This window comes from Nomascus leucogenys, chromosome 11, assembly GCF_006542625.1.
Source record: "Nomascus leucogenys isolate Asia chromosome 11, Asia_NLE_v1, whole genome shotgun sequence".
NCBI lineage: Eukaryota > Metazoa > Chordata > Mammalia > Primates > Hylobatidae > Nomascus > Nomascus leucogenys.
In genome coordinates, this window is record NC_044391.1 from 3,463,564 (window position 1) to 3,489,672 (window position 26,109).

Genomic DNA, 26,109 nt, shown 5'->3' on the forward strand with positions numbered 1-26,109 from the left:
ATTTACCCTTTTATCATCAGGAGGTGTTTCTCTTTGTCTCTAGTAATCCTCTGTGTGGTAGTCTATTTTGTCGTATTAATATAGCCAGTTCAACTTTATTTTGCTTACTGTTTGCATGATATAACTTTTTTCATCCTTCCAACTTATTTGTGTGTTTCCGTTTAAAATGTGTCTCTTTGTAGAGAGCATATAGTTGATTCTTGCTTTTGAAAAACCCATTCTGATAATCTTTGCCATATAGATGGAATGTTTAGTCCATTTACATTTAAAGTTGTTGATATAATTATATTCTGTGGTTAACACTTTATGAAATATATTACATTTGCATTTTGATGTTTCTGTATCTTCTCGGTTTTCTTTCAGATTTAACTTTATGGAAAAAAGTCACAAGACTTCTTTTATATTATACATAGGTTGTATACTTAGTATAATTGGTTTGTTGGATGGGCCACACTTAGTAAGACATAAACAGAAAATAGCTTTATTCTCTCCTCTCCTGTACTTTGAATGATATTTTTTTGGCAGATCCTATAGCTTTTCAGTCATTTTACAGTATTGGAACAACCTAATTTTCAAATATTAGAAAAATGTAGTACAATGTAAATCAAAACTTCCATTTTCCCATCCAGTTTGTAGCTTCTCCCCTTTTTTCATTCTTAGGCTTGAGCCCAGGCTTAGTGATCAGCAGGAGGGAAGAAAAGGAATTCCTAGTTTAACTCTCCTCTCTTCCTCTCCTACACATTATCTGGCTCCTCCAGAGTTGACACGGGGGACATAAAAGGGGCCAAGGCTACTGCACTTAGCAGGTGCTGTTTGTTTTCAAGGCCAGTTCTTTTTCATACACACCCTGATGGATTTTTTGGAGTGCCCTTGCAGGTCCATTGGCATTGTGCCATTATTTGCTTTGAGCACTGCAATATCAGCTCCTCATATTCCAGTGGAAGATCACTGGAGTGTCTCTGTGTCCTTGTCCAGGCAGCCCACTCAGATGGAGGCTTTTCAGGATCATTCAAACATGAAAACCTTCCATAGTATTCACGTGGTCCACAGAAAACCTCTCATCTTAACACTATCAGACCCTGAGGGCACAGCCTGCTTCTACTTCTACTGGGGCTCTGTTGCCTTGCAGGTGGCATCAGCCAGCCAATCTGATGCACATGCCATGGCTTCTGCACTGAAGCAGGCATCCAGGCAGGGAATAGAATATCAGCCTCTGTCATTGCAGATAGCCTCAATTTATTATGGCTTTTCTTTAATTTTCTTTTCTTTTTTTTTTTTTTGCCTTCCTTATGAGGTGTTAGAGAGAGAAGCAAAGGGATCTGTTGAATTTTCTTTGAAGAGTTTGCTGCAGTGCAGTTCTTCTCATACGCAGACTCTGGAGGTGATCTCTGGACTGGCTTGGCCATTTGTAGCAAGCGCTATGGACATACACAAAGAACTCTTCATATCACCTTTGGCATTGAAACATTAGCAGAAAATTGAAGCAATAATTCCCATTCTCATCATTAGAAGAATTTAGAGATTACTGGCTTAATAGTAAGATGCACAGATAAGTGTTAAACCTTCAGCTACATTTGTAATTTGTGAACTGCCACACTCTGTAAGCTTCTCCCTTCACAGTTATGAGAAATACTAAGTACCAAATAAATGCTTAATGAATTAAGTCATGGTGATTGCAGGATATTGGTCTCTGGGGAAGGTAAAGGTGACCAATATAATAAGAGGAATGAGGTTGCTAATCTGCAAAATTCTTTACTGATTTGGTTAAACAATGGGTCACTTAAGTGGAAAAAAATAGAATTCAAAACTACTGTTAGCTTTGTCAAACTAGTTGGTCAGGTTGGCCTATATAAAACCTGAAACTGGATTGACAGGCACTTCTGCTGGAAATCTCTAAACAGTACAGATCATATAGGTATATTCATCAATGTATATATATGTAAATGTGTACTTTTTTGAGGAATATATATATAGTTCTGCATATATATGCAGACATATAAATATGTATTTTATAGTACTAATATAACTGTCCGAGAAAGAAATGACATAATGATGTCATATAACATATAAAATATAAAAATATACTTTAAGAGTTGGCAAATAATAAATAGCACAGATAAAGGAGAATGGTTTGGAACAAGAAACAGGTAATTTCCCCTAATTTTTGGAGCAGAAATAGATGAATATGAAATGTATGTATCAGTTCATTAGTTAGCTTATTTCAAAGTACAAAATAACCTTAAAAGATTTAATGTGATTTTGTACCAGAATTTATAGGTGACAATATGATAAGAAGTTATTTTAAAGTTATAAATTTAATTTTGACTAGTTAATTATCAATATATTTAAAAATATATTAACATGTGCTTTATCCTAATTAAAAGGAGATTATATCTCAGTAGCGTCTAAGATTTTTAAAAATAACTTTGGTACTTATAAAATATGTGATTATATAAAAAACATTGGAAAATAACTTAAAAGCACAAGGAAGAAGGGAAGAAGGCAAAACTACCTTTAATCTAATTATAATAGGTGGTAACAAATATAGGCCAGAATGAGAAACACCAGATTGCTTTTTGTTTATTGATACATTTTTTCCATGAGTGACAAAAATTGATCTTTTCATGGTGGAACTTCCTTTGATCTATATTTAATCAGCTCACTTAATTTTCTGTTTAAAACTAATAATTCATGGCTAGACTTTGTATGTAGGAAGTGGTTCTAAGATTGTGTCCAATATCATCAGAAATCTGCTTAATATAACTCCTAAAGCTTTATTTGTAGACTAGATATTTGTATAATATTTGGAGCGTTTGTCAGTTGTTAGGAATTAGTTTAAGATGTGGAGAAAGAAATAAAGTTAGCTGGTGAATAAGGAAGTATTTTCACACTTAATCCTGTTTTTAGTTCTAACCCTGGAATTGCTTATAGCAGTTAATGTGGACCTCAATATTTCATTGTGTAAATGAGCAGTGTCAGTATGATGGTGGGGTTAAATGCAAGGGAGATGCTTTTGTCCTACTTTTCAAGGTATACTTTAAGCAAGGTAAGCATTCACAAAGGAGTCCTAATTTACTAGAAAGCTTGAAGTTTTGGAGCAGAGATTTTTAAAGAAGTTGTATGCAGAGTTCTTTCTGAACTATGGCCTGATAGTGTCTTTGTGAAAGTATCTTCTACCCATTTCTTTTGTTATGAAGCCTGTTTTTAAAAATCATTGGCCTTTGGTGAAGATTGAACACATTGAAAAATAACTGTATAGGAGAAAAACTGTGAGTGTTATAGTGTTATTTAATTGAGAATACTATTTGTGTGTGTGTGTGTGTGTGTGTGTGTGTGTGTGTGTGTGTGTGTCTGTGTCTCTGTCTGTGTCATGGGAAAGTATTGAAATGATGCATTACTGAAAAAAAAAAGAAGGATTTGTTTATCTTTCCAAAGAGAATCGAGCCATTATTTGGGAAAAGACTCAACATCCTTTTACAAAATCATATTTTTTTTTCAAATGTATGTGTATGGGAAATCTTAAAATAATAGATAACTAACTAATAGAAAGGGTGAGGAAAAAAATGGAAGCGTGCTTTGTCACCTGATAACTATCCCAAAATAAGTTTGGCTTCTAACACGTTTTTAATGTTTTTTTTTTTTTTTTTTTTTTTTTTTTTTTTTTACAAATGGGTATTAGATAGCTTCCGTGGTAGAAGTGAGGACTTGCAGAATACTCTGTGTTACTAAAAAATTGCTGGAAAAGTTAACCTGAAATGGCAGAGTAAAGAAGCTTATGTTTAAGCTAATATACTCCAGTAACTTTTGCATCTCTGCACGTTCATCACAGACTGTGAGCATATTGTGTATAAATAATTACCAAATGTTTCGGGGGTGGTGATTCTATTTGTTCTCCATGAGAATTTATAAAGTTGTTAAATTCGGTTTCTTTGGAGTCATCACAGTTTATTTCACTGAGATGTTTACTGGATAAATATTTTCACGGGAGTTTTCACCAACTTCAAAGAGGTAGTAGTTATTCAATGCAAAGTGTTAGGAGCCTATTGCAATATACATTCAATCTGTTTTCTTTTGACAGTAGATTTGTTTCTCTTTTTGGTTCAAATGAATTCATTATTTTAAACTGCTTCAATTAATTCGGTATGTTGTATTCACAGACACAGTGGGTTTTATTTGTAAGCCTCCCCAGAGACCAGGGTCCCCAGGGTCTTGGTGCCACATGTTCTGTAAATGTGACAGGAGAGCTGGGGTGTTTGTACCATACATGGGAGAGGGCTGATTTCTGAGAGAAACTAATGCCGTTGACTCATAGGTTTCTTTTTATGATTTCTAGGTCATACAAGTACATGGTAGCTTTAAAAAAAAACATGCCATAGGTATGTAGAGCCTTTATAAGTCTTGACAGCTGTAAAATGAGCTAGAGAAAGTCACTATCTGGGTCATGTGGAACCACATCTGGTTTATGATTTGGGCACACAGTAATTGTTCTTGAGGTTATGATGGAGCCTCACCTTGCTTATGTTTTTGGCCATAGACTGAAGTTTCCTTTGAATGTTCCCTCAGCTAATGTAGGTATGCAGTTTATAAATAATACTTTCATAAGGACAAAAGTGAGAAGCAGCATTGTACAGCAGAAATGTGAGAGCTGACCTTCCTAGGTTCTGACCTTCCTAGGTTTGAGTATCCAGTGTGTCTTTTGCTAGAAATGTGACCTCAGGTGAGCTCCAAAGCTCCCTCTGAACTCGTCCTCATGGGAAAGGAGAGAGACTAGTGCCTAACTGGGGAGCGGTGAAGACTGCACGAAATACCAGATGCAAAGTGCCTAACACCTCACCTGGTTTATACAATAATAGCTACCTCTTAGTTGTAGTTCTGTTCTTTTCTTTCTACAGACATTTGACCATTAAATACACAATTATTTCAACTCATTATTATATTTCTAGAAGTGATGCTTACAGATTTTTTTTTCTTTTTGAGGACTGCATGCTTTTCATAAAGTCTCTTGGAAAAGTAATTTCTATGTAGTTTTGCTTCTTCATTCATTCAGCATTTGTCAATACTTGTTACTGGCTTGCTTCCTGAGGTCTAGGAGTTTATGTTGTATCAAGAGAGATCCACAGATAATAGAAGTTACTGTGGAATTTTAAGTTCCACAGAAGGTGCATTTCTGAGGCCCTATAAAGCAGAGTAGCAGCATTTGAATCAGGTCAGCCCTTCAGCCCTCGAGAGGTATTTTCATGTTCTTGTTTTCTGTTTTTTAGTGATGTTCCATTTCTGGTGTTTAATCTAGCCATGCCCCTAAATATATTTACTTTTCTTTGTGAGACAGGTTAAGACTGTCTTAACTTAGAAGATTCTTCATTTCTTTGGTCACTGGAATAGCATTGCTGTCTTTTTTGTCATCATTCTCTTTTGCATTGTTATCATTCTCTTTTGCATTGTTCATATCAGAATGTAATGGCCCTTAGGAAAGCACAGTGTGGCTCAGTAGAGTGATGTGCCTTGTTGTTTCTGAGGCTTTTTTGATTCTCTCTGAAGCCTTTTGGTGAGCCTGTTGGGTGAGACATCCTTAGTGTTGACAAGTGGAAACTGTTGATGAGTTTTCCACTGCAATGGTGACGTATCTGTTACTGAGCAGTTATAGGGTGCATCGCAGTCAGTTAAAATAGGAGCAGCTTCTGAGGATACAGAAAGGGGAAAATAAGTTATTGCTGGTGTATATATTAGAATATTTTCGGCTGTGAGTGATAGAAAACAGCAGCCTAAACTAACAGAAGTTTAAGAGAAATGCAGGCTTAGTAATCTAAGCATTTTGGGCAGATGTGGCATCTCAGCAGTGCCATCAGGGAACCAGGTTCCTTCTATCTTTCTCTCCACTCCTCAACATTTAGCATTTATTTGTCTTCATAGGTGTGAGATGGCTCTGCACCACTCAGGAGCTATTTCCAGGAAATGAGGGATTGGGACTTGTTTACATCATAAGAATGAACTTTCTCAGAGCTCTCTCTCTTGTATCTCATTGGTCAAAACTGTGTCATGTGGCTCTCCCTAGCTGCCATAGTATCTGGGAAAACAAATCGTTTTAGCTTAGTATATTGGCTCCTAATGTTATCAATGTTGGCTAGACAAATAGCTATAGCCACCATACCTGGGAATTTTGTTTTTGTCACATCTACTACCTTAGTTTTAGATTTCATGATTTGGTAAGTATTAGATGCTACTTCATTCATTCACTTATTTGACACATATTTATTAAAAGCATAAGGCCTTAGGATATACCATTGCAAATTTAGTAAAACTAGTCCTCATATTATGGGTGCATGAATGTAAAATATGTAAGTATGGATGCGAGCTAATGGATGTTTCTCTTAGCTCATGTAGTAAATGGCTAGAACTGTGATTTTCAAATTGAAAACAACTGAATTTTGTTTAGCTGACCTCCGTCATGTAACTCGTTCGTAATTGTCACCCCTACCCTCCCTCCTCTGACCCTCAATCCTTTTACCGATAAATTTGGAAGCCTGCCTCCTGAGGCTGAGTTGCTCTGGTTTTCCCATAATACTCCCTTTTGCAGCTTTAAATGCTTACCCATTAAGTCAGACAAATTTCCTTTTCAGAGTTTGGCATTGTTTCTTTATTGGAAAGGAAACAGATTGTTTTAGGCCAGGAAAGCTTGCAAAAGAAAATAGAAGACCATGAACTATGTTTTTTATTTTCTTGTTTTTAATCATCACATCTCATGTTAGGATTCAGTGTTAGATCTCGGTGTGTTTTCTGTTCAGAGGGAATGTGTGGTTCTTCTTGCACCTGGTTTATCTTTGATGTAGGCTTGGCACAGCTTTACACATGGTCTTTCCCCAAACCATGACATAAATCCTGCTTTTTATTTTATGGCTAGGGTCAGGTTTCCAGTAGTGGCATCTGGCGGGGTCAGTAAATCAAATTCCTAGGCTGTGAGGATGATTTTACTTGTTTGTGACTTTCCCTGCTTGTTGTGAAAGCTCAGCTTTAGTGTCACCTGGCCCCTTTTTGGCTCTTTCAAATTTTAGTCAAATTGAGTGGTATAATCCGTAAAGTGCCCATCTTTTGGCTGTTTCACAGTGACAGATCACTGAGCTAGGATAAGCAGGTAGCAGATCTGATAATTTATATCTGTGGTCCCAAATCTTTGCCATGAATAAAGGATTTTTAAAAAAATTGTTCCCTCTTGGATCTTGGAATTAGAAAGAATTTGTTCATGAAACATCACATTGATACTAATGATATGTTATTCATTTCCCCAATTACATTAATCAAAGGTGTATTTAACTACCTACAATTTCTGACAAGCATGAGATAGCCAGTGTTCCTATGTTGATGTTACTTAATTCAAAGCAGGATACCTAAAATAAAAAAAGAAACAGAAGATTTATTGCAACTAAATATATATTTGTTATTTGGCTTTGGAATATTGAAATAAATATTCAAAGCCATTTTGATGATTTTTTAAAACCATACCTATAAGCTTTTCATTTTTCCTAGTGTGATATTTGATTTTTAAAATTTTTGCCTAAAGTATTTCTTTTTTTTTTTTGTTAGAGAGTATTTGAAAAACAGAAAGGTTGTGATAGTTACGTGCATTTCTCTCTGTATTTTCACAAATAATTCCCATCGAATGAACATTTAAAAAACTTATGGAACATTTTGAATATACATAAAAGTACAATGAATATCACAGTGAACCTTCATATATCCATCATTACACTATAACAAACTTACGGTCAGTTTCGTTTCATCCATTACTCCTCCCCATCAGTGACCCCAACTGGATTGTTTTGAAACAAATCCATATTTGAAGCAAAAATAGATGTATTATTTCTGGTTGGTCCGTTATGAACTGAAGATCTATAAGTGGCCCCACCCCAGTTGTTACTATGTCATAGATTATGATTTGGCTTAGCGTACGTGCAGTGACCCATGTGTCCGTATTGATCATCAGTTCATCGTGGCTTTCTTAGCTATCTTGGCTTTCTTTCGTTAGCAGAGCTTACCTGCAACTGTAGTTGCGGAAAATAGAACAGGCAGCTCTTACCATCACTATACTGTATTGGCAGTGAAGGGCACCAAAGTACTGCTGGTTGGCATATGAAGTGGTGAAGAGCGAAAGAGGAAAGGCCCCAGATGCTGGCTTACACTGGGAGGTCCACATGGGGCATTGGTGTTGCTTTGAAGGAGAGAGGTTCTGCAGCTAGCTAAGCTTGGCCAAGAAGAGTGGAACTCATCTTGGCTATTTGCAGACATGGAGGTGGTTGCAGGGTTCATGATCCTTTCAGTAGGATGTTGTGAGAATTTCTTATTTAAAGTTTAAAAAGGATTTTTATTCTGAAGTGAAGCAAACACAAGCTAATGGAGGATTTCTCATTTGGCGAGAGGGACTCCTCTGGACTGATGTCTCCTTGAATTTATGCATTGGCAGGCAGTCATTTCAAATCTTTGGAGCTCTTTTGGGTCAGAATCCTGGTCATTGTTTCTGAATCTATATATCATTATCCTCATTGGGATAATTACAGATGGAACCAAACATATATCATGGTCAGAGTCAGAATTAGATTCCTGTGAACATTATCCCATTGGTCATTTTAATTAGATTTCACTGGAAACAGTTTATAGTAGTGGATGATTAACTTACATTAAACTAAACCATTTACTTTCTTATTTTGGCTTGAATATGTAAAGTTAAAATAATTTATATTAACAAGTGATTTTGAAAAGTCATTTAGTATTTATTAGTGACTAGTAGGTTTCTGTGTCAATTGTTTATTGAAAGTAATACATGTAAAATAAAATCAGAGGTATCCTGTTTTTATTTTAATTTTTATGTAGTTTTTTTGTAATCTAAAAGTCTTAGCTAAGAAAAACAGAGCCCATAAATATAGTTTATTGGCTTGGACAATAAAAAATCAATAGAAGGAGGTAGCAGCTTATAGTTCTGTTACCTTCTGTCACCTACACAGCCCATCAGAACCTTTTCACCTCATTTTCCCACTGGAAAAGGAGAAACGAGAGTGGAGTTTTATCTATTTCCTTCTTTGTTTATACATTTACTTTATGGAATTAAACAAAATGTTTGAAAATATGTCATTGGGATTGATGTGAAGTAAATAATTCTAATTTTGAGCAATTTTCATTTATTTTTATCCATTTTCCATTTGATTTTATCCATTTTGTTCTTTAAAAAGCAAATCATTGGAATCAAAATCTGTAAAATGTTTTATGTAGTTAGAAATGAAGAAATATTTCAAGTCTAATTTAAAGATTTCCATTTGTTTAATATTATAAATGAAGCACAACATGATAAGATTATAGGCTGGTCTTAAAAATTCACATTTGCTATTTATTGTTACTAGTAGGTAGTTTTTCTTCTATTTTTTCTTCACAGGAAAAGATGATTTCTCTCTGGTACAGAATCCTGAAAATGTGATCTCCCTTAAGAAGGTAGGTGTATATGCTTTTTAATTTGTGACTAAAAAAATTTTATCTTGAATAAATTACAACCCAGATGATTTAATCGAGAAGCATTCTTTTATGCCACTAACACGTGCCATTGTGAATTGAATTAAAACCTGAGATTCATCTTTCTAAATTCAATATTTAAGTTTGCCAGTCTTTTTAAAGAATGACTATTTTGAGACAAAAGTTGATGTCTACAGCAGTCAATGTATGTGATGTATAATAAGTGAATGCTTCTCAGCAGATCCATTTTTAATTGCAATACATTTCTTTCAGCTCATCTTGATGAAATGTGTTCCTGTCTTTTTCAGTGGGTGACATCTTTCTAGGAAACCAAGACAGTGTGGAAATGTAAAATGGTCTGTGGCCAGTAAAAAATGTGATATCTTTCATTTTATGTTGTGAGATTTATTTTTCAGAGTGTGGATTGTGATTTGCTGGATACTTTGTCAGCTGTAATAAGGTTGGGGGCATTCTTGGGTGTATGGTATCTTTTTGTAGTCCATACAGAGCCTGCAAGAGGTTTCCGAATTTCATGGAGTGAATTCATACTAGCCTAGGAGCCATTTTGGCTTTCTTTTTTTTTTTTCTTTTCTGAGGCAGAGTCTTGCTCTGTCACCCAGGCTGGAATGCAGTAGCGTGATCTTGGCTCACTGCAACCTCTGCCTCCTGGGTTCAAGGGATTCTCCTGCCTTAGCCTCCGAAGTAAGTGGGTCTATAGGTGCCCGCCACCACGCCCAGCTAATTTTTGTGTTTCTAGTAGAGATGAGATTTCACCATGCTGGCCAGGCTGATCTCGAACTCCTAATCTCAAGTGATCTGGCTACCCTGGCCTCCGAAAGTGCTGGGATTACAGGCAAGAGCTACAGTGCCTGGCCTTTGTTTGTTGTTGTTGGTTTTTATCTCATACTTTTTATTCTGAAATATGGACTGCCTCTCCCATTCTGAAAGGTGTAGTTGGGGACTTGGTTCTGACTAGAGCCATGCGTTCAGGGAGTGCCTGTGCAGACTGGGAAACTGCTAGGCATGAGTGGTATGGTGGGTCCCATGGGGCTGTCACCCCAAACCACAGGACTGCCTCAGAGATTTGGGGGGTGTTTTAAGGTCACAGTGGTCAAATCTGACCTTGTGCCATTATCCTTTCATGTTATCCTCCAGTTTGCTCTCAGACTGTAAGATTTTAGCTCTTAGATCATTTCTGGGCTGAGAAGTTAGGCTGCAGAAACAGTTTGTCCTGATTTAATTATAATAACAAGTTCGTGATGCTGATGGTGTCTTTCCTCATTCTTCTGCAACCTCACCAGAGTGGCCATTCACCTCCAGCTTTTAATTACCCATCCAGCTAGCTCCCAGCCATCTCTGCCCTGGGAATGGCTTGGTTCTCCTCTGACAGAGCTCACCAAGCAGTTGCTCACATGTTGCTTATAAAGCACCCACCTCTAGATACAGCAAAAAGTGAAGATTATGGTCCTACTAGGTCACTGGAAATCTAGTGTGGAGAACAAACATACATTGATTTCCAAATTGGAAATAGAGGAGTTGAAGCTGGGTTGTAATGTTTGGCCCATTTAAGATAAATAGAACCACCCGTGTAAATTTGGCATTTGGACATAAATAAACCCTATGAGAGTATGCTACCAGAGTGAACTTACAGAGACTAGAGAGATTGCTGCGAATTTGCTTCAAAATTGAAATTCAAAAACCTGCTGTATGCGATTAATTGCAGTGAATTTACTGCATAATAGTTAAATAAGTGTTTTTTTTTTCTCAGATTATTTATTCAAATTTTGGCTTCAAAGATGATACAGAGAAACATGAGTTAATCAAAGACAGAGAGTGAGGATAATCTTTGATAGAATGATGACTGCAAAAGAGCTGATAAGTATGATATAAATGCTGAGTTATAAAAATACACTTTTAGGAAATACAGATTATTAGACCTTGATCGTCTTTGAATGATAATTGGACTTAACCGCAGCGTAAATCATCCGTATCGTGTATCTGCTAGCATATAGATATATAGAAAAAATCTGACTTTGAACTACTAGGAAAGTTGCTTTTTCGCATTTATCCAACATTAATCTAAAATCCCTCTTGGGAATAAAAACTCACATATCTGCAAGGTAGCCAGACAGTTAGGAGCACAGTCTTGAAAAGGCTTCTCAACTATGTGGGTGACAGAGCCCAGGAGGCTGTGGAGTATTGTAAAAGTCCTGGAGTATGTGGCAATTAATTCCAAGGATGTCTTATGTATTAAATAGTCTCATATATATATATGTATGTATATATATATATATATATGACTATTTTAAAACTCTGTATCATTCCTGCTATAAGGCAATATATATGAATATGAAGTGTTACTGAATTAAGAGGAGCTTTTTTATTATAATGTATTTTCCTAATAGAAATTAAAGCTACTTTATACTACTACCATTTATACTACTATTATAAATGGCTAACAATTCATTTTGACACTAAACATGGGTTCTCATAATCAAACAAGTTGAAAATTGTTGCTCTAGAACATGAGGAAGGTATCTGAATCATGTTAAGATTGGATTCATGATTCGAGCAAGACAGGGCCAGAATGTTTTTAAACAGTCAGAAAAAAGAAATACTCAGATGTTTATTAGATATTAGATTAGGTTACTGGGGCAATGGAGGAACTTTCTTCTAAAAACTTTTAAGCAGTCCATTGTCTTGTATGGTAGGTTGGTTAGATGTATTCTTCAGTACGAAAGCTAGTAGCCACGTGGTCATTTAAATTTAACCACATATAGTTATTTTAATTAAGAAAATTAAAAATTGAGTTCATCATTTACACCAGTCACAATTCACATGCTCATTAGCTACATATGGCTAGAGGGCAGCACACAGAACATTCTCATCATCACAGAAAGTTTTTTTTTTGACAGTACTGGGGACAATTGTCATCACTAGGACTGCTCCATGCCACTAGTAGTACCAACACCACAAAGCTATTCCTAGGGGCTTTGCCCCTGGGGTCCTGGCATGGAATGGAGAAGACAAAGCCTGGTTTGCCCTATAAATCCTGGGAGATTTTTATGGACAGGAGTCCTGAGTGAATGTGTGGAAAAGAAAATTGTTTCCCCATAATCTTCCAGCTCCCCTCCCTTTCGTTGTGGCCCATATGCCCTGACAAGCAGCAGGGGTCCATGTGCCAGTTTGAGTTAACATTTTATTGTTTGTACAGTAGACATTTATCCCCATTTGGGCTACTTGGCATCTGAATCCTTTTTCTGAATTTGGGGGCATTCGTCATTGTGTGAAGCTGGGTGGATAAAAGTGCCGTTTCTCTTAACTTTCCAAGCAGAAATGCCCACTTTTGTGTTTTTCTTGATGTCTGCCAGCAAGTAGGCACACTCATGGGACTTCAGGTTTGTCACATCTGGGACTGGGGCTCTGGAGAGGTGGCTTAGAGAGGCAATGGTTTGGAATTCTGCCCATCACTGGTGCAGGCAGGACCATGGTGGCAGGTCCAGAGCCACCTGTGGTGACCAGCACCAACAGTGCAGTAGAGGAAACAGAGTTAGTTACTGGGAACAAAAGCAATACTAATGGAAACAGCCTTCCCATGAGTGAAAGGAGCCGGACTAGTCTCCCTTGTTCTAATGGACATTCTCCTTACATGGAATAATAACAGGACAATTTAATTTTATTTGTTATTATTAATTTTTTTAGAGACAGGGTCTTGCTCTGTTGCCCAGGCTAGAGGGCAGTGGCATGACTGCAGCTCACTGTAACCTCAAACCTCATAACAGGAAAATTAAAAAAAAATGAAAAGAAACCACTTAGCTGTAACACAAGGAAGATATGCTGACTTGTTTAATGGAAAGGAATATACTTTAATGGAAGAATACATATATCAGAATTTCAAACATCCCACATGGGTTTAGTAATGGAGCAACCCCATTTTTTGATTTTGATAGAGAATTGTGTTTATAATTCTGTTTCTTATATGCACAATGTAATCAAAACTGTTGCCTGTGAATAATCACTCTTCTTCTGATTCCTACTTGGCTAGGCTGATATGCCTGTTTTATTACTTTTCCAGAACAGATAGACTCACATATTGTTTCACGTTATGTTTTGAGTTCTTAAGCATATTGTCTCTTCCTCCTGTGCACTGATTCCCACTTTCGTGCACACAGCAGCTGTGTGACCATCTGCGTCATCTCAACAGTGCCACAGCTTCCTCCGTAGAATGCTACGGTGTGTCGCCCATGGAGGGATTCCTCATCCCAAGCGTGATTTTTACGTGGGTAGGCTGCCCGCCTGTGAGGTGAAGTTTCTGGTGGCCCATTTCTTCATGTTTCATGATAATTGGTCAGAGGCTTGCCTGGCAGTGGAACCATTACCCCAGGGACAGAGGTTGCCTGCTGTCCGTCATAACTTATGCTCAGCCCTCAATAGAAAAGAAGTATGGTGTGAAGCAGCCACCCAACCAGAGAGACTGGTGGAACAGCCTCCATTTGTATGTAGGTGAGAGCTACACGACTTGTTCTCACCAACACAGTGTGAACAGACCTGTAGGGCAAATCTGGGACAAGGCTTCGAAACCCCAGGCTCTATTGTCCTCTTTCCTGTGGTTAGATGCAGATGACTGGGAGGCCTGAGGGGATGGTAAGAGACAGGATTAAGTGAACCTGAGTCTAAATCATTGCATTATGGATGGCTCCTCACTATTCCTATTCAGGAATCCACATGTTACTGAACAGAAAATCTTTAATAGTCATATTTGCAGTCTTTCCCAGTAACAAACTCTATACAATGAAAGATGGAGCATAAATTATGTGAGCAAGAAAGAGAAATAAGCTTCTATTATGTTAACTCTTTATGTGTTTTCAGATTTGTTCATTGCAGAAGCTGACATTACCCTTGTACACCCTCATTCAGCCACATAAATCTCATTATTTCTTTTTATCAGGTATTAGCTGACATTTTTTCATTTTTCAGTTGCCCATTATGTGGAATCATCTTCTTGCATTGAGTAGTAGCATGGCTTATACCTGAGTATGATTATGGCCTACATACATTTCCCTACATATTGCCTAGTGTTGCTTACAAATAGGTCTAAGAGTTAGAGGAGAGCTTAGTGCCTCATTGTAAAAACAATTTGCCAGTTTTGTAAATCAGCGTTTTTGTTTTTTTTTTTGAGATGGAATTTTGCCCTGTCACCCAGGTTGGAGTGAAGTGGCATGATCTCGGCTCACTGCAACCTCTGCTCCCTAGGTTCAAGTGATTCTTCTGCCTCAGCCTCCTGTGTAGCTGGGATTATAGGTGCCTGCCACCATGCCCAGATAATTTTTGTATTTTTAGTAGAGACAGGCTTTCACCATGTTTGCCGGGCTGGTCTCGAACTCCTGACCTCAGGTGATCTGCCCGCCTCAGCCTCCCAAATTGCTAGGATTACAGGCATGAGCCACCGCACCTGGCTGTAAATCAGCATTTTGAGTGAGTTTTTAATCCTCTTGGATCACTACAAAGATTGCGGTAACTGAGAATGCAAGTTCAGTGACTACTTTTGCTTCATAAATGTATAGAAAATGGTTGATGGTCTTATTAGAAAACATTTCCCAGGCTTAATAGTTCTATATAGACGATAGAGGCAGCCAATGAAGATGGAAAGGGGAAACAATGATACAAAATCATCTTAGATTACAACAGAAGGAGAAAGTATTTGATACTCATTTAAAAGCAGCAAAGGTGGTGGTTCGAGATATACATTTTGCTTTTGGCATGACATGTAAATGATTGCTTGGCAGAGATGAAGAATTAGGGATTTAATGTTTTTGCTTTTTAGTTTACTGTGTATTAACTAATACCATTTTCTTCTTCTATAATATGGAAATAGCAACTGTATACCTGTAAGGTTATTAATGGAGGTTTTATGCATGCTGATACATTTGAAATGTTTTTAGTTCTTTAGGGGAAAAGTGCTTAATAAACATAAATAACTACTTATGTTAACAGTTTATTTCTGTTGACTTAATATACCTACTTTTTCCTCTTAATAATGCCAGAGCATATTTGGGGGGCTATAGCTTGAATAAAAATAAGACATTATTAATATCAGCACTTTGTAACCTGAGACAGATGATTTAATCTCTCCTGCCATATTCTCTGGGGTTTAAAGGTGCTATTCAGCAGGATTATTATGAACACCAAAAAAAGTTTGCATAAAATAGCTGCATGGCTGTCACTTCCACATAAGCTATGAAGGCAATGATGATAATTAAGTCTAGGACTTGTAGGAACCACATGTACTCACTCCTACTGCCTTTGTTCTTCTCTTCTTCATGTCTACTCTGCCATTGTACTTTGTTTTTTTTTTTTTTTTTTTTTTTTTTTTTGTGGAGACAGAGTCTCGCTCTGTCTCCCAGGCTGGAGTGCAGTGGCGGGATCTCGGCTCACTGCAAGCTCCACCTCCCGAGTTCATGCCATTCCATCGTACTTTTTAACACATTGGCATATACTCTGTGCTGACTACTCCAGTATGGAGTGCTTCTCAAACTTTTTGGTCTAAGACCCTTCTCTTAAGTAGAGTAGGGTCTAAGACCCTACTCTTAAGAATTGTTCAGAGTTCTAAATAGCTTTTTAACATGCAGCTTATATCATAACTATTTGCTATATTAAAAAGTAAAATGGGGACATTTACAAATACTTATTTTAAATAACAGTAATAAACCCATTACATGTTAACGTAAGTAAGAATTTTTTAAATGAAGAATTACTGTATTTTTCCAAACAATATATGTTTGGTGAGAAGAATGGCACCATTTAATATTTTTGCAAATCTCTTAAAGTCTTGCTTAATAAAAGATATGTGAATTCCCTTATTTGCTTCTGCAGTTTATTGAGATATTGAACATGATGAAGGCTCTGGAAAACTCTTTTAGAGAGTGAGAGTAATAAAAGGAAAATAATTTCTTAGTATCATTATGAAAATAATTTTGACCTTTCAGAACCCTGAACTTGTCTTGAGCACACAATTTGAGAGTGATTGGTCTATGTTAAATCCCCAAAGGTTGTCTTTAGAGTATTTCCAGTTTTGTCACATTTACTACTTTGTACTAGAAAATCCCTTTCCCATCCAAAATATTAGTAAATAACTATTTCTATCTAGTTAATTCTTATTCAGAGAAATAACTAAGAGGCTAAATTTTAATTTTAATTTTAGGCTGCAATTTTCCCATTTATTAATTGCACCTTCAGAATATACTGGCATCTTAACCCATTTCCCCCATTCTCACAGCTGCTTTTAAGTCATTTTTCTCATTGATACGCACTATTATGAGAGCCTCTAAATTGGTCTCTGTCCCAGTTGCTATTGCTGTGCAACAAACCACCCCGAAACTAAGTGCTTGAAACAGTAACAATCACAAATCTGCAGTTAGGGCAGGGTTTAGCAGAGAAAGCTCATCTCTGCCCCTTATGGCATCAGCTGGGGATATTTTGACTGCATGCCAGAGGATCCACTTGTGAGATGATTCACCTACATGCCTGGCAAGTTGATGCCAGCAGTTGGCTGGGAGCTAAGAACTAGGGACTTCCGTCATCACCATGTGGGCTCTCAATGGACTGCTTGGTCTTCCTCATAGCATGGTGGCTGAGTTGCAAGAGTAAATGTTCCAAGAGATAGAAGTAAAAGTTGTCACTTTCTTAAGGTCTGGACATGGGAACTGGACTAGTGTCACTTCTGCTGGATTATAGTCAAGCAGCCACAAAGCCTAAGTTCAAGGAGTGGGAATACAGACTCCTACCTCTCAGCTGGAGAAGTGTCAAAGAATTTGGGGACCATGTTTTAAAATTACCATACTCTCTCTGCCTCAGTCCTTCTCACCCCCAAATTGCCCAGTATTTGCATCTTGTCCTCAGATTCAATTTCGTAGAACATATATAGCTCTGTTTGTCCCGTAGCTCCCCGTTTTCTACCTAAGAACAAAATTAATCTTGCATTCAGAACAATCCATTTATTAGTTTACCCTATTCCTTCTTTAGTATACCCTGAGTTTTAGCCCAAATTTATCTGGATTTTTCTTCTTTTGCCTTTGATTATACTTTTTTTCTCTCTTCCTAGAATATTATCCCTTTAATCTTTTTCACATCCTAACATTCTGTCCTCTTAATAAATGCTACCACTCACATGAAGACTTCCTTAAGCTCTCCATCCTTCTGTAGCATGTCTTTCTGTTATCTCTCATCATACAGTTTAACTGTACCATTTTAAAGACCTCCCAATTTCTGTCTCGTACAATAATACATGTATCTTTTATATGCTCTACTAGATTTTATGTTCCTTGGAGGGGATCCATATTTTTAAATATAATATTAATCTTTAGTTGCTCTGATATCTTGAGATATATGTAACAAGTGCTTGATTTTTAAAAAAATGAGTGAATGAAGATATGAATGAAATTAACAGAGTATGTTTAGACTCACCTAAAAAGCTATTAGAAGTACTATGATTGTTGATTAAAATTGCTGGTTAGCCACAAACTAAATAAGTAAAAATTGATGATTTAATTACCAAGCATAAATTTTAGACAATATTATTAAAAAAGAGATCACACCTAAAGTAACAGTACAACCATACAAAAATTTGGAATGACTTTCCTAGAAATGTATGGTAGGAACTAAGTAAGGAAAACTACAAAACTGAATTGTAGGACATAAAATGAGTTTCATATTAGTGGAGAGAGATTCTTTGTTCTTGGAAAGCCAGATTCGGTGTAGTAATACAAAAATATCAGATTTGTTCAATTGAAGTGTACACTCAGTACAATTTCTATCAAAACTAGGGAACTTGACAAAATAATTCCAAACTGCATCTGGAAGAATGAACCTATTAATACTCTCAGAACAAGAAATACTTATGAGGGGCACTTGGCATCTTAGATATTAAAGAATATTTTAAGTCAATGATGATTGAACAATGGTATTGATACAGGGATACATCAATGAGTAAAATATTAAAGAACCTTGTTTTATATACACATATATGGTAATTTAGTATATGATAAGATTGGTGTTTCAGATTGGTAGGAAAAAGATTAATTAGTCAATAAAAGGTATTGGGACACCTGCAAAGTCTTCTGGAAAAATAAAGCAGGCTCTCTACCACACTGCTAATGTAGAAATAATTCTAGGGATCAAAATTATACATATAACAAGATAAACTATAAATTTATGATAAAAATCTATGGATAAATATTTTTACAATTTATGTGTATGTGGGGAAGGCATCTCTAAGTAGAAACCATGAAGGAAAGGATTTAAAAATGTGACTACATATACATATGTTTTACATCTTTATTTTTCAAAATGTTAGCAACCATCTCAACTTGTTTGAAGGACAGACCATATACCGGAAACATATTTACAAACAATATGATCAACAAAGGCTGATATTCCCAAAGTATAAAGAGCTTTTAAAATAAACTCTGACAACCTTATCAGCAAGATGAACATTTAATAAAGTCGTGGAGTTAAAATAATGAATATGGGGACACCAAACATATAAAAAGATGATCAAATCTGTCAGCAATCAAAAGTGCAAATTAAACCAACAGTGATATATTATTAGGTTGGTACAAAAGTAATTGTGGTTTTTTGGAAAAGTCATGGCAAAAACCGCAATTACTTTTGCACCAACCTATATTTCTCAGTAACTAAAATGACAAATAAAAACAAGCAAAAAGTTCATAATTGATGATGCTGTGGGCAAACAGTGTAGTTTTTTTTTTTTCCAACTGCACTGAAGGGCCATATTTTCCCAGTCTGTTTGTGACAGATATGATTGTAACATACAGTAAAAATAAGTAGCCAGAAATAAAAAATCACAGATATTTGGAATAAAATATCAAATATGACACACGCGCGCGTGCGCGTGCACACACACACACACACACAATGTTCATCAGACATAAAATTAACTCTCTCAAATTGCGTTAAATATTTCTAAATGTTTACCCTCAATTTCTGGACCTATCTCAGTGGACCAGTCAGGAACATTTTGCAGTCTAGCACCATTCTATGGACCACTCTTAGAATAGCACTCCTTTAATGTGCCAATGGGAACATAAACTGGGTCAGACTTTGTGAAGGGAAGATTGGCAGTATGTATAGGATTTTAAATAGGCAAACCCTTCTATTTCTAGGAATTTGTTGTAAGGCAAATTGGATAGTTGTGTAAGATTATTTATCCTAGTGTCTTTGGTGATAGAGAAAAAGATGAAACCTAAATATCCTCCAGTAGGGTTATTGGTTAGACGGTTATGGTAGAGTCAGACTGTGGAATACTATGCGGTCATTAAATAATTAAGCAAATGTATATTCATTTTTTATTATAGAAAATTTCAAATATACACAAAAGTAGAATGAATGCCTAAGCCATCTCCATATGACCATCACCCAGCTTCAACTGTTACCCAGTCATGGCCGATCTTGTCCCTGCCCCTTCGATTAGTTGTGCGTTTATTTGTGTGGGAAGATTATCTTGACCTTTTGTAAAGAAAAACCAGGTTATAGTGGAGCATTTATTTACTTGTTCAACAATTATGGATTATACTCTTATGTCTGGTGTGGTACTATTCTAGGAGCTGGGGCTTCAGAAGTGCATTAAAAAAGTAAAAATCTCAGCTTGCAGCTTAAATTCTAGTGGGGAAGACAGAACAACCAACAGTCAACATTTTAGCATATAGTTACTGATTATCATTACAGAGAAAAGGGGGAATAGGGAGCAGAGGGTGTGTTGTCATTTTAGAAAAGATTAACAGGGAAGCCCACCCACCCCCGCCTGAGATGGTGGTCTTTGAGTCAAGGCCCTAAGTTGCTAAGGAAGGATTACATGTCATTGGGGGGGCGACCTCCTCAGGCTGTTGGGGGAGGGAGGTAGCAAATGCCAATGCCATAAGGCAGAGGTGAGCCTGCTGTTTCTGAAGAAGAGCAAGGAAGCCCCAGGTTGAACATGAGGAGAGTGCTGGGAGATTGGGCAGGAGGGTGGCGTAGGGAGGAGGGTCTTATAGGCCTCTGTGCGGACTTCGACTACGGCTCTAAATGGAATAGGGAGCCTTTGGAGAATTGGGACCCAAGAGTGATGGGATGTTACTTTTGAGAAGACTCATGTTGACTACTGAGTTCAGAATACACTGTGAGGGAGCATGTCCAGAAGAAGGAGAATCAGGAGGTTATGTTCCTGTGTAATCAAGGGAGATTGGGGGATATTGATTTTAACGAGGTTTGGAGGGATGGAGGTGGTTTGAAGAGGTGAAATTCTCGATTTCTTTTGAAGATGGAGTCAGTAGGATTTGATCATGGATTCCACCTAAGGTATGAGGAAGGAAGAGGTGGTGAAGGGGATTCCAAGGTTTTGTGCCTGGGCAATTGAAAAGATGGAAGTACTGTTTACTAGAATGGGGAAGACTGCATTATGAGAGGTTTGAATGGAGAAGATCAGGAGTTGGTTTTGGATATGTAAAATAGTGATTCCCATTAGGTGTCCAAAATGAAGATAGGACCAGGAGTTAGTTGGATATTAAGAGTCTGGAATTCAGATGGGCCTAGGCTGAAGATGTGTACATGTGGGAGTTGTGAGTCTGGATGAAGTCACTAGAAAAGTGAATGTGGACAAGAAGCAAAGACAAGACTCAGAGGACTGAGTCTAAGGGCACTTAGAGGGTGGGGAGACAGGGAAGAATCAGTGTTAGAGATCAGGGATAAGAGTGAGCTAATGAAGTAGGAGGAAAAGCCAAGGCATATGGTGTCTTAGAATCTACCTGCTGAGTGTTTCAAGGAGGGAGGATTAATCAGAGGGGCTGTCAAAGAAGATGAGGACTGAGATTTGACTGAACAGGAGGCTGGTGCAAAAGTTGGATCAGCACAACATGTCAGCTTGAATTCCTTGCTGAGGTATGAATTGTGAAGCATGGAAATGATGATGATGATAATACTAATTATTATTAAGAATTCAAAAGGAACAAGGTCTTCTTTTTTTTTTGATAATGCCAAACATATTCCCTACCATTAAAATTGGATATAGCAGCCAAAAAAGAAAGAAAAATGAATTAAAATTACTGAAAGACAATTTTACATGTCGTGTCAGACAGTTTAATTTAAATATAAGCTGGTTGATCCAGGTGCAGCTGCCCAAACTTGGAATAACATGGGGGGAAAGCCTAGTGAGAAAGCAAAGTCAGTTGCAGGAGAGAGATACAGAGAGATGAGAGAGAGAGGAAGAAAGAAGAGAGAGAGAGAAAGAGAAAGAGAGAGAGGAGAAAGGGGTAGTTGAAGTAGGTTGCATAGGAAAAACCAAGTGCTTGGTAAACTTTATTGAGTCCCAGAAATGTAAGGTGCCCCCCACCAAAAAAAAAGTGCTAGCTGCTCTTAACACTAACTTTAGCCTGAATAGACTTGAAAATGTGTACATTTTTCATAGATGAATAGTTTCCCTGATACTTAAACAATATAGCGTGATCTTCAGAGCAGAGATGTGAATTTGTGTCCCTGGGTCTAAAGTATTGAACATTTATAAAATGTTGTGGCTGTAAGAGTACCAGAATTGTGCTGGAGTTTCAGATTCTTCTTTAGGCAGTTGATTTGATTAAAACAAAAGAAAACAAAAACAAACAACCAACTCACACTTCTGGTCCTTTCTCTGGAAATTATGAATAAAAATATCAACAAAACTTTAAAATAGAATTTTAGCAGTCTCCCTATTTGAGAAGGAGAATCTCACAATTTTCACTGGTAGGCAATTCATGTGGGGCTGGAATGCATAAGTGTGGGAAATAAATAAAATGATTGCTTTTTTTTTGTAATGGCCTAAAATGATAGCTTCTTGATTTAATAAACCTTTCCCCTACTCCCTACCACCACCCCTCTGCAGCTTACATACAATACACATATTCTAGTGCTTATCAAATTATAAAAGCTGGGCTCATGAAATAACAGGAGGATTTTTGGTTTCTGATATCAGTCAAAAATTGTTTGGAAGACAGGCAGAACAAGTTAAAGTGAAAGCCTAATATAGTGAAGGGAAAGATTTGTGTGCCAGCCACAGATGGACTAAGTTCGTTCTCACATAAATATTATCCTTTTGTTCTTGCCAGGACTGAACTGCAGTCATTGTCTTAATTAACTCAGGGAGTTTTCAGTTACAGCTTCAAAATCTCAGTCTTCTGGAAATTGTCATCTGGCTTTGTGTTGTCCCTAAGTAGCTGTGTGACCTCGAGGGAGGCACTTAACCAATTCAGGCCTCAGTATTGGGAGTCAAGGGTATGGAGGCCCAGTTTAGCTTTCTTCTAGCCCTGATGTTCTGTGAATCTGTTATTCAAGTTTATGGACAAGTTTCCACAGAGAAGGTTAGCAGAGTTTTTTAAAATTATTATTATTAAGCAATGGGCATTTTACTAAACAGCACTCAACTATTTTTTGCAATGTGTTAATTTATAGAACATTTTGAAACTCCGCATAGAAAGTGAATGCACAGGTCAAGGCTAACATAGCCTTTTTCAACCATATTGTCTGGAATTGTTTTTTTTTAAAACATATAATAAAAATTACACTTGAAGAAGAAATGCCAAAAATATATTTTTGATGGAAAAGAACAACTTACAATGATTAGCATTTATTTCAATGAAATTTGAATCTTTAAAACATAGGATTTAAACATCTTTCAATGGACATATACATTATTGTCTCAGATTCACAGGAATGTCTTGTAAGCTATCATTTCTCCTCTATTTACACTGTCTTTTGTGGGGGAAATAAAAAGACTAAACAGTGTTTAGATAATCTCTACACATTTTACATTTCTCCCAAAGGCTGCTGTGTAATGGTTGGCATCTGAGAGAATAAACAGGAAATTAGTGAGGCTGAGGTTCTCCTTCATCTTTTGCCAGGGCTGGACTCCTTGCTTCATTTATTTTCATACGACACCAGAAATCTGAGAACAGTATTTAAGCTGACTACGTTTCTTTTATAGCTGTCCTTTTATAGATGGTCTACATGTGGCAATCTACATATTGCCAGATCTTTCTGCTTTTCTCCAACTTCGTGTGTTGGCATTTGAAGTACCAAATGTCCTCTTCACCAATGAATAGTTTAGAGGAAGTTGAACAGTGTAGCCCTTTCGGCGTCGTAAAATACTGTATTTTTTTTTCATAGTCATGAAGGTAATATGTTTGTTATAGAAAATTTGGAAAATTAATATAATCCAAAATCCTACAACCCCCAAATCACCACTTTTGATATTGTACTGTTGTTCTCTTTGGTCTTTCATCATTTTTTTAATTACTTGTATTCATTAAGCAAGTATTCAATTTATTATTCAAACTGTTTCCAAGGTGAGCTGCTAAGAATGTTAATAGGTGTTCTGGGTCACTGGGGGCATTGGGAAGCTTTCCATGTCATATACGTTTGGGAAAATGCCAGATTGAACGATGTTAGATTTGTCACAGACACCCTCCTCAGGGATGAACTTCCTCAAAGGGCTCTATGACTCTTCTCTACTTGGGAAGGTACGCTGGGCAAAGCCTAGAAGTTATTGGACACAGAACTGGCTTTGGCCCTGCACCCACTAATGTTGTAATGGGGTGTTCTTCAGACGGCAGTGTGGATCTTATTTGGTTTTTGTTTGTTTTACAAAATTGAGATCTCATGCTTTTGTAACCTCCTTTTCCTACTTAATATATTATGAACGTTTTCTACTTTAAATCTGTTTTTCAAAGTTGCTTTCTCTCATTGTTATTTTTGAAAATATTCCATTTATGAAAGTTCCATTTATGAAGCTGGGGCCTAGCCCAGGTGACAGATCATTTCAGTCTGTGGGGATACTCTTGAAAGGTTCTGTCTGGGTTATAAAATGTTTATACTCATTTGAAATGTTTCCATCTTCCACCCACCCATTCTGACAAACCTTTAATTTTGGACAACTGCTGTTGAAGCTGTGGATTCACAGTTCCCAAAGCCACTGCTAATTTGTTTGCTTTGGAAAGACCTGACAAAAATAGACTTCTTTTAACACAAATGGATAATTTTCTCCCATTGATGGGCAGTTCATTTAAGAATACTTTATTTATTGTATTATAAAAATAGCCTCTTTGAGAAGAATGGCCTGCTCCAAATAACTGTCATAAAACATAGGGATTTTCTTCCATACAGAAATAATTACTTTGAGTTAAAATGGGATATTGCCTTTTCAAAGTATTTTTTCCACTATGAAGTAGACAGAAATATGTATTTAATATGTCTTAAAGTCCACTAATGGGAAGTATTACTATCACCTTTTTTCAAGGCTCATTACCTAAAATATTTTTCTAAAATTAAAGGCAAAGACAAATATGCCTTACATTTAGACCAAATTAAAAAATGGATCTTTATTTTGGATAGTCCCTTTACCTATGCTTTACTTTCATTATCACAAAAATATCCTTACTCACCATTTCACATCAGCTGTGACCAATTTTTATTTTGTAGTTGGAAGTGTTAAGAATCTGAAGAGAAGGCCTTTTACAGTGATTGTCTTTGTGAACAGTGTTTAGATAAGTTTTGGAGACCTGTTGAAACAAATACCCTACTCCTTTTTATTTTGAGATGGAGTCTTGCTCTATTGCCTAGGCTGGAGATAATCTCAGCTCACGGCAACCTCTGCCTCCTGGGTTCAAGTGGTTCTCCTGCCTCAGCCTCCCATGTAGCTGACATTACAGGCATGGGCCACCATGCCTAGCTAATTTTTGTATTTTTGTAGAGATGGGGTTTCACCATGTTGGCCAGGCAGGCCTCAAACTCCTGACCTCAAGTGATCTGCCCACCTCGACCTCCCAAAGTGCTGGGATTACAGATATAAGCCACTGTGCCTGGCCCAAATACCCTACTCTTTATTGGTTGTCTCACACTGATTGATAGTGGTCAGTTCCTCCGGCATACCATATGTCTTTAAAATATTATAAAACACTTTGTAAAGTCTTTTGTTTTATAAACAGCTTATCTGGGCTAGGCCTGGAGCATATTCATAGACTGTCCCTTTATGCAATTCCTGGGCAAGTGCATGGGTTTGAAAAAGACTGGAGCTGAAAAGCATAATGTGTACTTTTGGCCTGGGGATTCCTTATAGAGGGTATGCAGATTTCCTTAAGGAAAACTGATTTTGCGTGCAAAAGCTGTCTCTATAACAATTTCCTCTTGCCCTTTTTTTTAAAAAAAAAATTCAGCTTCTCAAATTGGTAAGTATAAAATTTTACCCTTTCGACAAAAGCAGGCCTTGTTGAAGGAACTGACTGCTGAAAAATCTCATGCCAAGTCCCTAAAGCAGCTAAAGGGAGACATTATAAGGTTTGAAATGCAGCAATCTAGGAGGTGAAGGAATGGCGGTCCTGTGAGCCTTGACATCAATTTATGTGAATGTGTGTGCAAGGTGCCATCCCACAGCTTATACTTAGAAGAAAAATGGACTCTTTAAAGGAAAAGTAAAGTTTGTTAATTGAGTTTTTCTTTTTCTGAGGGTTGTGCTTACATGATTTAAATTGTAATAAAAATTAAAATGCTTGAAATGTTTTAGAGTCGGAGCCCTTTGCTGCTTTAGCTCATGGGCACCTC

General features: G+C 37.0%; 1 protein-coding gene across 12 annotated transcripts in view; it reads left to right on the forward strand.

Moving 5' to 3' along the window:
- PLCB4 (phospholipase C beta 4) overlaps window positions 1-26,109 on the forward strand; it is a 410,467-nt gene that overhangs the window by 18,471 nt on the left and 365,887 nt on the right. For 4 of the 12 annotated variants that reach the window (XM_030821969.1, XM_030821962.1, XM_030821963.1 and 1 more), the window contains exon 2: window positions 9,419-9,474. The exons of 7 other annotated variants lie outside the window; for them this stretch is intronic. The gene's annotated coding sequence lies outside the window, so the exon portion shown is untranslated. Of the gene's footprint in view, window positions 1-9,418; window positions 9,475-9,495; window positions 9,849-26,109 lie in introns of those variants that run through there. One more of the 12 variants, XM_030821968.1, reaches the window with a different exon arrangement.